Source organism: Petaurus breviceps, unplaced genomic scaffold (assembly GCF_028583685.1).
Source record: "Petaurus breviceps papuanus isolate PSGF00001 unplaced genomic scaffold, PetGlider_PUasm1.0 218, whole genome shotgun sequence".
Classification (NCBI taxonomy): Eukaryota; Metazoa; Chordata; class Mammalia; order Diprotodontia; family Petauridae; genus Petaurus; species Petaurus breviceps.
The window spans coordinates 7905244-7918561 of NW_027185872.1; the positions used below are offsets into that span (position 1 = coordinate 7905244).

The window sequence follows — 13318 nt, forward strand, 5'->3', positions numbered from 1 at the left end:
AAAATGCAATTTTATCTAAATTAAGTTACATATTTAGTTCCATACCAATCAATCTACCAAAAATTTACTTTATAGAGGTAGAAAAAATAGTAATAAAATTCATTTGGAAGAATAAATGTTCCAGAATATCAAGGGAATTAATTAAAAGAAATGCTAAGGAAGGTGGCCTAGCCATACAAGATTTTAATCTCCTAAATAAAGCAGTAGTCACCAAAACTTCTTGGTACTTGTTGCAGAATGGAGTAGTGGATCAATGGAATAGACTGGGTATACAAGACTCAGCAGTCAATGATTATAGTAATCTATTGTTTGATAAACCCAAAGACCACAGCTTTTGGGATAAGAACTCACTATTTGACAAAAACTGCTGGGAAAACTGGAATATAGTATAGCAGAAACTGGGCATAGACCATTATCTAACACTTTATACCAAAATCAAGTCTAAATGGATGCATGATATAGGTATAAAGGCTGATACTGTAAGCAATCTGGGAAAGCAAAGAATAGTTTAACTATCAGATTTCTGGAGAAGGGAAGACTTTATGACCAAACAAGAGTTAGGGAGCATTATAAAATGTAAAATGGTTAATCTTGATTACATTAAATTGAAAAGTTCCTGTACAAACCAAGCTGATGTAACCAAGATTAAGAGGGAAGTGGAAAACTGGGAAAGAATTTTTACAACCAGGGTCTCTGATAAAGGCCTAATTTCTAAAATATACAGAGAACTGAGTCAAATCTATAAAAATACAAGTCATTTCCCAATTGATAAAAGGTCAAAGGACATGAACAGGCAGTTTTCAGAGGTAGAAATTAAAGATATCTATAAGCATATGAAAAATGGTCTAAATCACTATTGATTAGAGAAATGAAAATAAAAACAACTCTGAGGTACCACATTTCACCAGTCATATTGGCTAAGATGACAAAACAGAAAAATGGCAAATGCTGGAGAAGATGTGGAAAAAACAGGAACACATTCATTATTGGTGGAGTTGTGAACTGATCCAACCATTATGGAGAGCAATCTGGAACTATCTCCAAAGTGCTATATATAAGTGCATACCTTTTTACTCAGTAATAGTACGTCTAGGGATGTAGCCAAAAAGTGATCATAGAAGTGGGAGGAAGACCTGTATGTCCCAAAATATTTATTGGACTCCTTTTGTGGTGGCAAAGAATTGGAAATTAAGTGGATGCCTATCATTTGGGGAATGGCTAAGCAAGTTGTGGTATATAAATGTAATGTAATACTATTGAGCTATAAGAATTGAGGAACAGAAAGACTTCATATTGACCTTTAAAGTCTTACGCAACCTGAAGTGGAATAAAAAGAGCAGAATGAAGAGAAATGTGTACACAATTACAGACACAACATATGTGTGATGACTAACTTTGATAGACTGGATTCTTCTCAACAATGCAAGGTCATAAGACAATTCCAAAAGACTCATGATGGAAGGAGATGTTTACATTTAGAGAAAGAACTAGAAAGAACAAAGTTTGAACTCAGAATGAAGCAAATTACCTGCTCTCTTTCTTTTTCTTGTTTCGTTTTGTTTCCTCTTTGCCATTGTTCTTCCCATTGGTTACACTCCTTCTTTATAACCTGACTAATGTCTAATGTGAAAGTATTTGCAGATGATATACTTGGTTGCATGCCATGGGGTGGGGGAGGAGAGCGAGGAGGAGAAAATTTGAAACTCAAGGGGTTGTGGAACTGAATCTTGTAAAGTAAAAGTAGACAAACAGATTAATAAATACCAAAAAAAAAAAAAGACTGCAGAATCATTAAAAAAAAGAAATGGAAAAGTTTGGAAAAGAAAAAAGAAGTGGGAGAGTAGGATCTTGCATTTCCTTCAGTCTCTGCCAGGCATTGTCACACCGATCTTCAAGCATGAATGATGCCTCCCTTCAGCCTTTCCATGGAACTTTTGTGCCCTGCATACGTGGGTCTGATCTCTGCCTAGCTCCACCATGATGGCTAGGAGCTCTGCATGTTTGCTTTGGAGAACCTGGCTGCTCCCAGTACCCTGGGTGTAACCCAGAGATGTGGTCCATAGTCATTGATCAACTGCTGGTACTGGGTGGAAGCTGCCATGCTGCTGGGAGAGGGGATGCTCCCAGCAGGGTTCAGGGTGGTGCCCAGCATCTGGGCATTTAAGTTGGGCTTGTATGATGTGCCAGGGGAGGCAAGTGCCCCCCATGTCTCATGATGCACCCACTTTTTGTGTCCCCAGAATATTAAAGGTCATTATAAAATGAGAAAGAGAAAAAGAGAGAGTGGGGGAGACATAAGGTATAGTACCACACTTAATGTTAGCAGGTGAATGGAAAAGTGATAGTAAGAAAATACAAAATATCTGATGAAATGGAAAACTTCTTCTCTGAACAAAATTAAGCAAAAAGCAACAAAGAAGCATTCATCTGGAGAAAAATGCATAAAATATTTCTTTAAAAAGTCTGATATGTAAGATGCCAGCTAATATAGATATATGTCACCTAACACAATTAGGTAAAATAAAGTGCAGTCAACTTACACAAATATATAATACAGTCCCGAATCAATTATGTGACATTTAAGTGTTTATGGACAAATCATTTTGAAAATAAGAATTGTGAATTATTAAGAATTATATGAAGGAATGTGCTAAATCACTAAGGAAGAGACAAATCAAAATAGGTTTGAGACATTACACCCAGAAAACTGTAAAAGATGATAAAAGTTAGTAATATGACTATGGAAAAACGAGCACACTAATGAATTATTAACATCCTCATCATCACCACCATCATAGTCTCCATCACCATCATAATCATCACTATTAAATTGAGAATTGAGACAATCATTCTGGAAAGCATTGAGGAATTATTCCAAAAAAACGTCTAAAATATCCATAACCTCTGACCAACAAAGTCCACTGTTAGAAGTCACCTGCTGGATTTCAAATTAAAGGTTCAAAATACGAAGGTTTCATAAACATCCAGAAAGTGATAGTAGTATTTTTCATGAGAGTAAATAACTGTAAATAAGAGATGATTTTCCATCAATTGAGAAATAGTATAATTTAACTAAAAAAGTAGATATAAGGAATACCAAAAAAACACAGGAGACTTTAATGGCCTGAAAGCAGAACCAGGACAATAATGCCTATAATATCTATAACAATATAAATGGCATGAGAAAAAGACTAAAATAAATTAAACTGAATATTTTCTTATGGTAATGACCTTGTCAGGCCGTAGAGAAGAGATAAGATTCTCTAACTTCTCAAGATGGAATTCAGAACACAGTACATGCTTTCAAATTCAACTAATGACTTTTTCTTTTTTCCCCTTTATTACAAGGGATGACCTTGTATAGGTAAGGACTTTATCTGGGAATATAGTAGTGAAGATGTATACAAATATATGTATAAATGTAAATGTATATATAGGTTTATACATATGCATGTACATTAATGTCAAAAAGAAAAATATGAAGTAGAAACTTTCCGAATTACTGCACCCTTGAGTTGGAAACCAAGCAAGACCAAGATTTGTTGTCCTGTGCTGCTGGCTATATTCCTGGGTTTACATAAATCTATGAGTTAGTCCTTGAAGTGAGGCAGGAGAAGTCATACAAGGATTTGTAATGCATGCCAAAGGTCCTCATTATGTAGGAATCCCTGGTCATGAAAGTCCTTAAAATAACCAACAGAAAAGAGATTCATTAGCACTGGAGATCTGTTCCCATGCAAAATGATGGTCCCTTGGGCACTGTGGGGTCTCTTCATTTACTGGAATTTAGTTGAAATGTAGTGTGACAGTTCAAACTTTGTCTTTCATGACCTGTGGTGACCTCTCTTAATTATATGAAGATTTGGAGTTTGAAGGAAAGTTAAAACAAAACTCTCAATAAAATGCACAAAGCAGAGTTCTCTGCTTAGAATCAGCCTTCCACCAGAATTTGGGAGGTCAGGGAGAAAGACGCATGGTAACAGGGAAAATAGGCTTTGAAGCTGCTTCAGTATAGTATTTGTGAATAGAACTTTAGACTCAGATCTAAGAAGGCAATTATGCAAACTTACAGACAATTCCTGAAAGATTTTCCTTTATTTCTATTGTGCTTCCTCTTAAATGCAGTGGACAACACACCCCTAAATGCAATTTGCCTTCCTAGTAAAACAACCTGCTAGATGTTGCCCATTTAATGTCATTCCCATTGCCGGACTTTAGTCGTTTACAGCTTTACTGAATACGTTTACTCATCTGTTAGATGGATACCAAGTGCAGAAAGATGAAGCCTGTAATTAAAAAGAAAAATAGAACAATTGCTCAGTTTGTTCACAATTCTTCTTCCTGTTAGTCCACTTTTCTTCAAAAGCATGAAACCCCCCAGACCACTCTCAGAATCACTCCTTCCACTGACTGGCAGAACAAGCAAACTTGCTCAGTCTTCTTCCCCTTCAGGTGTGAAGCTTAGTCTTCTTGAGCAAGTGGTGTTAAAAGAACTTTGCTGCTGTAACTGTAATGGAATTTAAAGATCTCCCTGTGTTGGCTTGGTTTTCAGGTTGAGTCTTCAGACCCAGAGCTTGTGAAGCCCACTTGTGGGATGGACTTGTTGTCATGAAAAGAGAGAGCTGAACTGGGAGGAGATGGTGCCTTGGATGTAAAGAGAAGGCCCAAGCAAAGAGAAGTCCTGAGTAGAGAGAGGCAGAAGAACTTTTGGAAGCAGCATCATAGAGGCAGAGAGAGACAGAGACAGAGAGAGAGAGACAAAGAGAGAGAGACAGAGAGAGAGAGACAGAGAGACAGAGAGAGACAGAGAGAGAGACAGAGAGAGAGAGAGAGAGAGAGACAGAGAGAGACAGAGAGAGAGAGACAGAGAGACAGAGAGAGACAGAGAGAGAGAGAGACAGAGAGAGAGACACAGAGAGAGACACACACAGAGAAAGAGAGACACACACACACACAGAGACACACAGAGAGAGAGAGAGACAGAGACAGAGAGAGACAGAGACAGAGAGACAGAGACAGAGAGACAGAGGCCTGTTGAGGGCCAGTTCGAGCTGCCCAGGAAATTTGAGAGCTGCCACCTGGACCTGCCAAGGACTGAGGAGACATGACTGTGAGGCCAGTATTTTGTCTGTCTGTTTTGATGTTGTTTTGGCAGATTCATCCCCTGGTGAAGGACAGTGCTTTTGTTGCAGAGGTTCTGGAACCTTCCTGTTGGTTCAGAAGCCCTGAAGAAGGATTTTCTTGTTGTATGTTTACAGAAATCCTGGAAGAGGGTTTTGCTGATATTTTTAGGGGTCCTGAGACTGTTCTGCAGGCAGAGAGTGAATTGATGAGGACACTGGCAATGTATATTGTGGCTTTGTTAAGCTTTGTCTCCCCAGGAGCAGAGATTGCTGAGAACTTGCCTTGGGTCAAGATGAAGAAAAGATCTCTCTTTGGGTACTAAATGGTGTGATTATATCTTAACCTTGCTGTAGCTCAGGAAGGTTGAATCTTCCTGTTGAACAGGAAGATTTAATAAAAACCTGGAAAATCTTATGTGAACAGATGTAATATAAAATGAGCAGAAACAGAAAAACATTTTATACAGTATCAGCAACATTGTGTGATAATCATCTATGAATGTCTCAGCAATTCTCAGAAGCACAATAATCTAAGACAAGTATAAAGAACTCAAGAAAAATGTTATCCTTATCCAGATCTAATGGACTTTGAATGCAAATCAAAGCAAAATATTTTCATTTACTTTATTCTTTCTCATGTTTATTTTTTTCTTTTCATCTGTTTCTTCTTCCACAACTGTGACAAATATGGAAATCTTTTTACATTATAGCACTTGTATAAACTGTATCCAACTGCCTACCATTTTCAGAATAGGTGAAGGGAGGGAGGAAGGGAGAAAAATTCAGAACCCAAAGTCTTATAAAAATGAATGCTAAAAATTTTTCTTCATATGTAATTGGGGAAAAAATGAATACTATTTAAAGAGTGTGTGGATGTGGGGACAGAATGCATGGTGGCATTACCTTAACATTGGAAATTCAGCAATGATATGCCATGAGTGGAGAAGGACTGACTTGTGTCTTTTATTTGACTGGCAGAATAAAATCCTGGATGAGGAAACTTTGTCTACCAAAGCAAATTGACTTTCTTCCAAAGTGCTGGAGAACTACGTAAAGTATTGAAAGGTCAAGTGACTTTTCCAAGACAGCATGGCCAGTGATTTGTAGAGATGGAACTAGGGTCAGGTTCTCTTGGCTCGCAAACCAGCTCTCAATCCCATGTACTATCCTGCCTGGCTAGTGTTATGTTGGGATAAGATAGGACAGGATGGCATCTTATATTGTAAAAAATACTATCAATATAATACAAAATAATGAGTTTAACACATATTGTAATATGAAGTAATATAGTGCAATATATAGCTATACATTCCTACATGGGTAGAGAACACACAGATACATTCACACCACAAACACACACACATAAGCATATGCATATGTATATGAATATATGTGCATGTATATATACATATATACCTAAAATGTTCTGCACATGTTTTGTATATTGTACAATAATGTATCTATAAGTATTCATTATATACATATTGTGAATCTTCATCTGTCTATATGTGATAGACACAAATATATGTGTGTATAATTCAATTTTGAGACAAAATGCATTTCTTTTTTGCTGAAAGATAGAATCACTTTGCCTAAGCATCCCCAATAAAAAGATAAAACAATAATAATAACAAATAATTACATAATTTCCTGTGTCCGGTTTTTTTTTACTTTTTTTATTTGGATCATTTTATTTTTCAGGCTATTTGTATGTATATAAATAAAATACACAAAAAAAAATGTAACACTGGAGGGCATTGTTTTTGTGAGGTGATTGATAATCCTACCACTGAGACTTCTGGGTAGTCACCAACTTTCATATCTGGAAAATATCTTAGAAATCATCTAGCTTTACTTTCCTCATTTCACCTATGAAAAAATTTGAGGTGCAGAGGTGAAAGGCCTTGCATGAAATCACACAGCTATAGAGTATCAAAGGATAAGCTGAGAATCCCAGGTTCTGTATTTCTCTCAACACCCCACTCTACCCACTGCAATGGGAAAAGAAACTGAGCTCAAGAAAGAAAGGAGAGTCAGAAGGATGCAGATGAATAAATGACAAAGATAAGTTCATGAGAAGGGAATGAGGGAGATGAATGTTAGATAAATGGGAGAAGATTGTGTGAGGAAAGAGAACAATAATAAGCCTGTTTTCAATTTAAAAGGCATTCCTCTTATTAATCCCAAAATACAAGCAAAAGAAAAGGTCCATACTTATAGCTATAAGTACCACTGTTGAGATTTAGGGGTGCTGGGACCCTGAAACAGTGACACACAGGTGCTGCCCAAATGAATTCTACCCCAACTTTCTTTAAGCCAAAGAAAAGGTTTATTAGAACATGGATAGAAGGTGGGAGTTCTTCTAAAGATCTGCCATATTGGCTAGACTCTTAAGGAATCTGAGCTTTTATGTTGATAATGTATGAAGGCCAGATTCCATCTGAGCACTTTTATGGAAAAAAAGATGCATCTTTTATACAGAAAGACTGTGGGAGGGATCTAGGGTTGGCTAAGTAGTGTGGGGTGACTGGAAGAGGGGTCCAGGGAGGATCTTGATGCAACTGTCAATAGGCTCAGGTGACTAGAGACCAGGAACCAAGAGAATGGAGGTTATGTAGGATAAAGAATGGGAAGTAGCCAGAGGCACTCCAGAGGTAAAGTACAATGAAGGCCTAGGCTACCTTAAGGGTAACAGCGAATTGGGCATAGATTTAATGAAAGGCCAGAGGAGATAATTATAACCTCAGGGGTACCCCAAATTAAGTGGGGAAATTCAAGGAGAGTTCAGGGTGGGGTTTTCAGAGCTTGTATCCTATCACCACAATAAATAAGATATTAGTTTTAGGAGATGGACAGGAAGAAATGAGAAGATTCAGGAAGATTCATGTGTCGTTTGTGCATGTGTTGTGGTTGTTAACTTTTGGAGAGAATTGTATTTGATCTGAAGGGTCGATGATGCCCAAAGTTACACAGAGTCTGAACACTTAGAAAAGAATAGAACAGCACAAAAAGATACTGCATGATGAGAGGATGGGTTTTTAGTGCAAAACATTCAAGGTGTTTGGTGGTTATCATCGTTGTAAAACATAGAGGTCTGCCTTCTTCAGTATTGGTAGTCCAAGAAAATGCAATTACAGCTTCTTGCTAAGTCTGGAGTATCCGCTTTTTAGTCTGCCTAAGAAAAACGGCTGCCTTCTGTGGGAAATCCACGCAGTAATCTAATGAAATCTTCAATGCCTGTGGGACTGCTCGGTTTTCAAGGAAACCTGTATCCATCAGGGGTTTCTCGATAGATAGATGGATGGATGGATGGATAGAAAGACAGACAGACAGACAGACAGACAGACAGACAGATAGATAGATAGATAGATAGATAGAAAGACAGACAGATAGATAATGTTTTTTTCTGTAATGCTGAAATCTTCCTGTGTTACAATATTATGGATTTTCAGGAGATGCAATAATTAATTCCCCCCAAGTGTTACACTACACTTGATTTAAATGCTGCAGAGTCCTATTTTTTCCTCACAACCATTACCTACGTAGACCACCCCACTTCTAGAAATTGTAGTTTGCTGGTGGGTTCTTGGGTTTTATCCTCGCTATACTTGATTCAAGTTTTGGTGGAAGATTTAAGTTGTTCTTCCCAGCTTTCATCAGGTGATCCACTCATGATAGTAACTTGGTGTCAATGAAACATCTCCAGTGTAGCTTGTCTCCTGGTTTTGCAATCAGAGAACCTAAGATCTATGCAGCAACAGCTTGAAGATCCTTGAGGAAGAGATCTGATGAGGCAATTTTGCCAGGCATGTAGCAAGGAATGACAAGTTGGTTTTCAGCACAGTGTCACCCACTAGTTGGAGTTGGATTGCCTAGACTCTTTTGTAAGGATCAGTGACTAGCCTTGGGTCAAGTGCACAGGCAACTACCTTTTTAAATCTTTTCAGTGTTGTTTCCAGTTCTAGGACAAACTTCTCAGAACACATCTGCTGGTCTTAAGGCAGTCATCAGCACTCTACTGCTCCCACAGCTCCCTGGTCACTGATTTTCCCTTCAGTATCTCACCCCAGGAGTACAGCTAGTGCCCAGACATCCCGGGGAGACATCACTACTCATGGTCACACAAGGATTCTTATTGGGATCTTTCTTTGGTGTCTGTTAAACTAAACTAGCCTAAGTACAGGAGGGATGCTGTCTGATGCCCTTATTAGAGACTTGTTAATCACAGTTGCCAAATTTATAAAAGCAGATGGAATTGCCTATGGAGGATTGTGCCAATGGGTATCTAGACACATATATTTATTAACTCTACAATTTTATTAAGAAAAAAACATAAGAATGAGGGGCATAGATTTGATCTGTCCACACTTTCCTTTCTCTGACCCTGGGGTTTCTGCTCCTTTCATCTGCACTCACAGCCAGCAGTTTATGCACTGTTCTGAGTCCACAAATGAAGCACTACCTGTATTTATCTATGTCCCACTCAGGCTGTCCTTCCACAGCTCCAGGGCCAAGATCTTTCACAGATCCATTGGCCCTCTGATGCTGCCATCCAAGAGTGTTGATCTTGGGGAAGAAAAAATCCTCAGTACCTGATTGCTAAGAAGAAGGAAGCCTGTTTACAGCATATGAGGAAATAGTCCAGGCCCTATTCTGCCCGGACTTCACACTTAGAATCTCATCTTAACCTGAGGGGTCAGGGTGGGGCAAGAAGAACGAAGAAGCTGAGCAGCTACTGGGTGCCAGAGCACTTCTGCAGGTCTTGAAGTATGCCCTCCAAGTGCAAGTGCTCTGAGAGCCCTCACTGGTACTGTACCTCCTCCCTGGGGAGCAAAGATGAATCAACTATACCCCCCAAATATCCTCCAATAAATTTGACTTCAAGTGTGTTTGTTTCTATTACAGTTGTCTTTTATACCCTGATGTGAGCCGCTGGCTAACATCAAAAGCCCTTGAGAAAATATTAACCGCTAAATGTTGGAAGAGAAAGAAAACACTTAGATAAATTAAAGACCCTCCAGTCCCATTTAGCCCATCTCAGAGACTTTGTAGCAAATGTCCCCCATGTCTGGAATTCAATCCATCCTCCCCTTCTTAAAATCTGTGGTTCCCTTCAAAAAGAGCCTACAGGAAGGCTTTCCACCTGCCTCCCCCATCACTAGAACCACTGCCATCTTCACTGCCTTCTAGCTCTTGGAATCACTTTGTCTGACTTTCCATGGGCTCTGGATCTCCTCCCTTGTGTATAGACTGATTTCTTTCTCAAGGCATTGCTAGCTCCTTCATTTTAAAAACTTAAATTTTATTTTCATTCCTAACACTCTGCATTTATTAACAACTTGACAAATGTTTATGGACAATTGAGGGCAGTGGATAAAGAACTGATTGTAGAGTCAGGAAGACCTGCTTTCAAATCTGAACTGAGACATTTATGAGCTGTGTGAACAAGTCAATTAAACCTATTTGCCTCAGTTTCTTTAATATAAGATGACCTGAAGAAGGAAATGGCAAACCATTGCAGTCAGTATCTTTGCCAAGAAAATTAAAAATAATATCAACAACTAAAGCAATACAACATATATGTGTATGTGTGTATGTATGTATATGTGCATATGTGCATATGTAAACTTAGATCAAGATATTGTGTTCAACTTAACATCAGAAAAAATCAAATCAAATCAAATGTGTTCCCAGACAATGAGGAATGAGAGAAAAGGTACTTCATTCTAATGTTACCTTTGTTATACATATATGACCAGTAAATATCTAAATATCTTTTATCATTAGTATTTTAATAGTATGAGGAGAAAATTCACCTTTCGTCAGTTTTATCTATAAGCTATAAATGTCAAAGTTGTTGTCAACTAACAATTTTAATGAAGTGAAACCTTCAAAGGCCTAAAGAGTTGAAAATTAATGCAAAGGAACTTTATTTTATGAATCATGGTGGTTTATTAGTAACTTCATATCTAGATTGAGATCAGAGTGGAAAAGCCAGAAATGCCCACCAATGAGACAGGCAGCCTTATTTGAGAGGTTTTGGAGTAGGGAAAGATATTGGCACCTACAGACAGGCAGCAGCCAAACAAAACTTTTGAGAAAAAAACCCAACACTTCCAGAAAAAATTCTAAGGGTAGGAGAGAAAGATCCACCTTCTTCTTACCACAGTTAAAGGCAACACCACCTCCATTACACAATATGGCTTTTTAAGGTTTGCCTTTTGCATATATCATCTCCTTTAACCTTCTCCTTGGGATATTGTTTTATGTTTAATTCTTTCAATTTAGCAGATGGGTAAAGTGAGACTGAGAGAGGATTAATAACTTGCCTAGGGCCACGCAGCAAGTGCTTGTCTAAAGTCCTCAGTCATCAGTTTTTAAGTTAGTCAGTCAACACATATTTCTTAAAATGTTCTTATGTTCCAGGCACTGTCCTAAGAACCAGTGACACAAAGAGAAATCAAAAGGGGGTAGTCCCTGCCCTCAAGGACCTTCCAATCTACTGGTGGAAGATAGCCCAACAGTAAAGGGGGTGGAGCTCAGTGCAGAGAGTGAAAGACTACTGCCCTGGTGTAAGGGTTATGGGATTCAAAGATCTTCCATGCCCCATTGGACTTGCTGATGTAGCAGGAAGGGGTGGAGCAAGAAGAAGCCGAAACCAAGCTAGAGTTCCTGCAGTGACTAGCAGTGGCAGTGGCAGTGGTAGCAGTAGTGCCGAGGTGGAGGTGGAGGTGCGAACCCCTTTTTTGAACCAGACAGAATTTCTGCTAAGGACTCCTGCTAAGGACTGCCAGGGGCCAGAGCTGCTAGGAGCATGCTTCCTGGACACTGAGTAGTTGCTGTGAGTGGGGAGAGGAAGAACTTTGCCTGAGGTAGCCTGCTCTGTTTTAAAGGCTTGAGAATGTGGGTGCTTTCTACTTTATCTACCTGTGCCAATTTCATAACTACTGTGATGGCTTTGACTTTCTGGTTTTGGGACTCAGCCATTTGGTATTTTAATAAATGTTCTAGCTTTATCCTCCATACAGCAAGCCTGATATATTTTGTGATTAATAACAACATCAGCATATTTTAATTGCCGTAGGCATTGTGAATATTGCATTGCTGATATACCTGGGGTCCTCCCCCAACATGGAGGACCGGGGGAGGACTTAATAGAAGAAGAAAAGTTGCATTAAAATGTTTTTCTGACTTCAAATTCAGTTATTGTTTATGCACCTCTCCATCTGAGATGTAAAATGGAAGGGATGACAATTCTAGATGGTGGACTTTTGTGCATTTTACTGAAGACTGAGTAAAGAAGTTTTTTTTAAAAAAATCATTTCCTGGGGTACCCTGGCAGAATTACAGGAACATAAGCCATAAAAGCTATAGAAGATCCTCAAAGGTCACACTCTCACCCCTGAACATTGGAGGGCTTCATGCTTTGTTTGAATAGGCAGCAAAGCTTAGAAGGCAATGGGGCTTCTTTTCTCACCTTCCCTTTGCTTTTCCCAATTGGTAGAATCTAAATCCATGGTATCTCTCTGCCTCCCTCTTCTCACTTCCTTGCGTTACTTACAATGAGCTTAGCAGAAGCTCAGATAAATAATAATAATAAAGCCAGAACATCAAGGGATAAACACAGAAGAATAGTTTTGTTCTGTTTTCTTCTTAGAAAAGGTGAGAAAAATAAAAAGAGATAGCCAAGTAAGTGCCACAAGTTAGTCTGCCTCAGTAAAAGGAGATATCATCACATGTAGATTCCACCCTGACAGGTCCAATGTGCTGTGAGAGGGAGCATGCAAACTGCTTCAGAAGCCAAAGATGGGAAGAGCAGATGGACCCAACCAATGATGGAGGCATCACAATCTGGAGAAAATGAAGGGATTATCCTGCAAGATATTTCATGAAAGAGTAAAGAGCTTCCTGGACAAAGGGGAGCGATAAGGCGCTATAATGGTGGCCCTTATCACACTCCCTCTGGGGAACTGTTTTTGCAGATTTGTTTAGAAAGGGGATCGATAAACTTATGGCTACACAGAGGAAGACAACCAGAAAGGAAGAGCTTTGATTCAATGCCATGTGAGTATCGATCAAGTCTTTAAAAGACTGCAATGTAGAAGCAACAACTGACTTGTTCCACTTGTCCCCAGATGGAAGAAAAAAGAGAAAAAAATATGTAAGGGCTGGGGGTTTGGGGCGTAACGAATAGA

At 38.8% G+C, this 13318-nt stretch overlaps 2 pseudogenes; both read right to left on the bottom strand.

The window, feature by feature from the left end:
* Positions 1-1753: 1753 nt before the first annotated feature.
* On the bottom strand, positions 1754-8399 carry LOC138165984 (cyclin-dependent kinase 2-associated protein 1 pseudogene; annotated as a pseudogene).
* A 205-nt stretch (positions 8400-8604) lies between these two features.
* Positions 8605-9131, bottom strand: LOC138165985 (dimethyladenosine transferase pseudogene; annotated as a pseudogene).
* Between the last annotated feature and the right edge of the window lie 4187 nt (positions 9132-13318).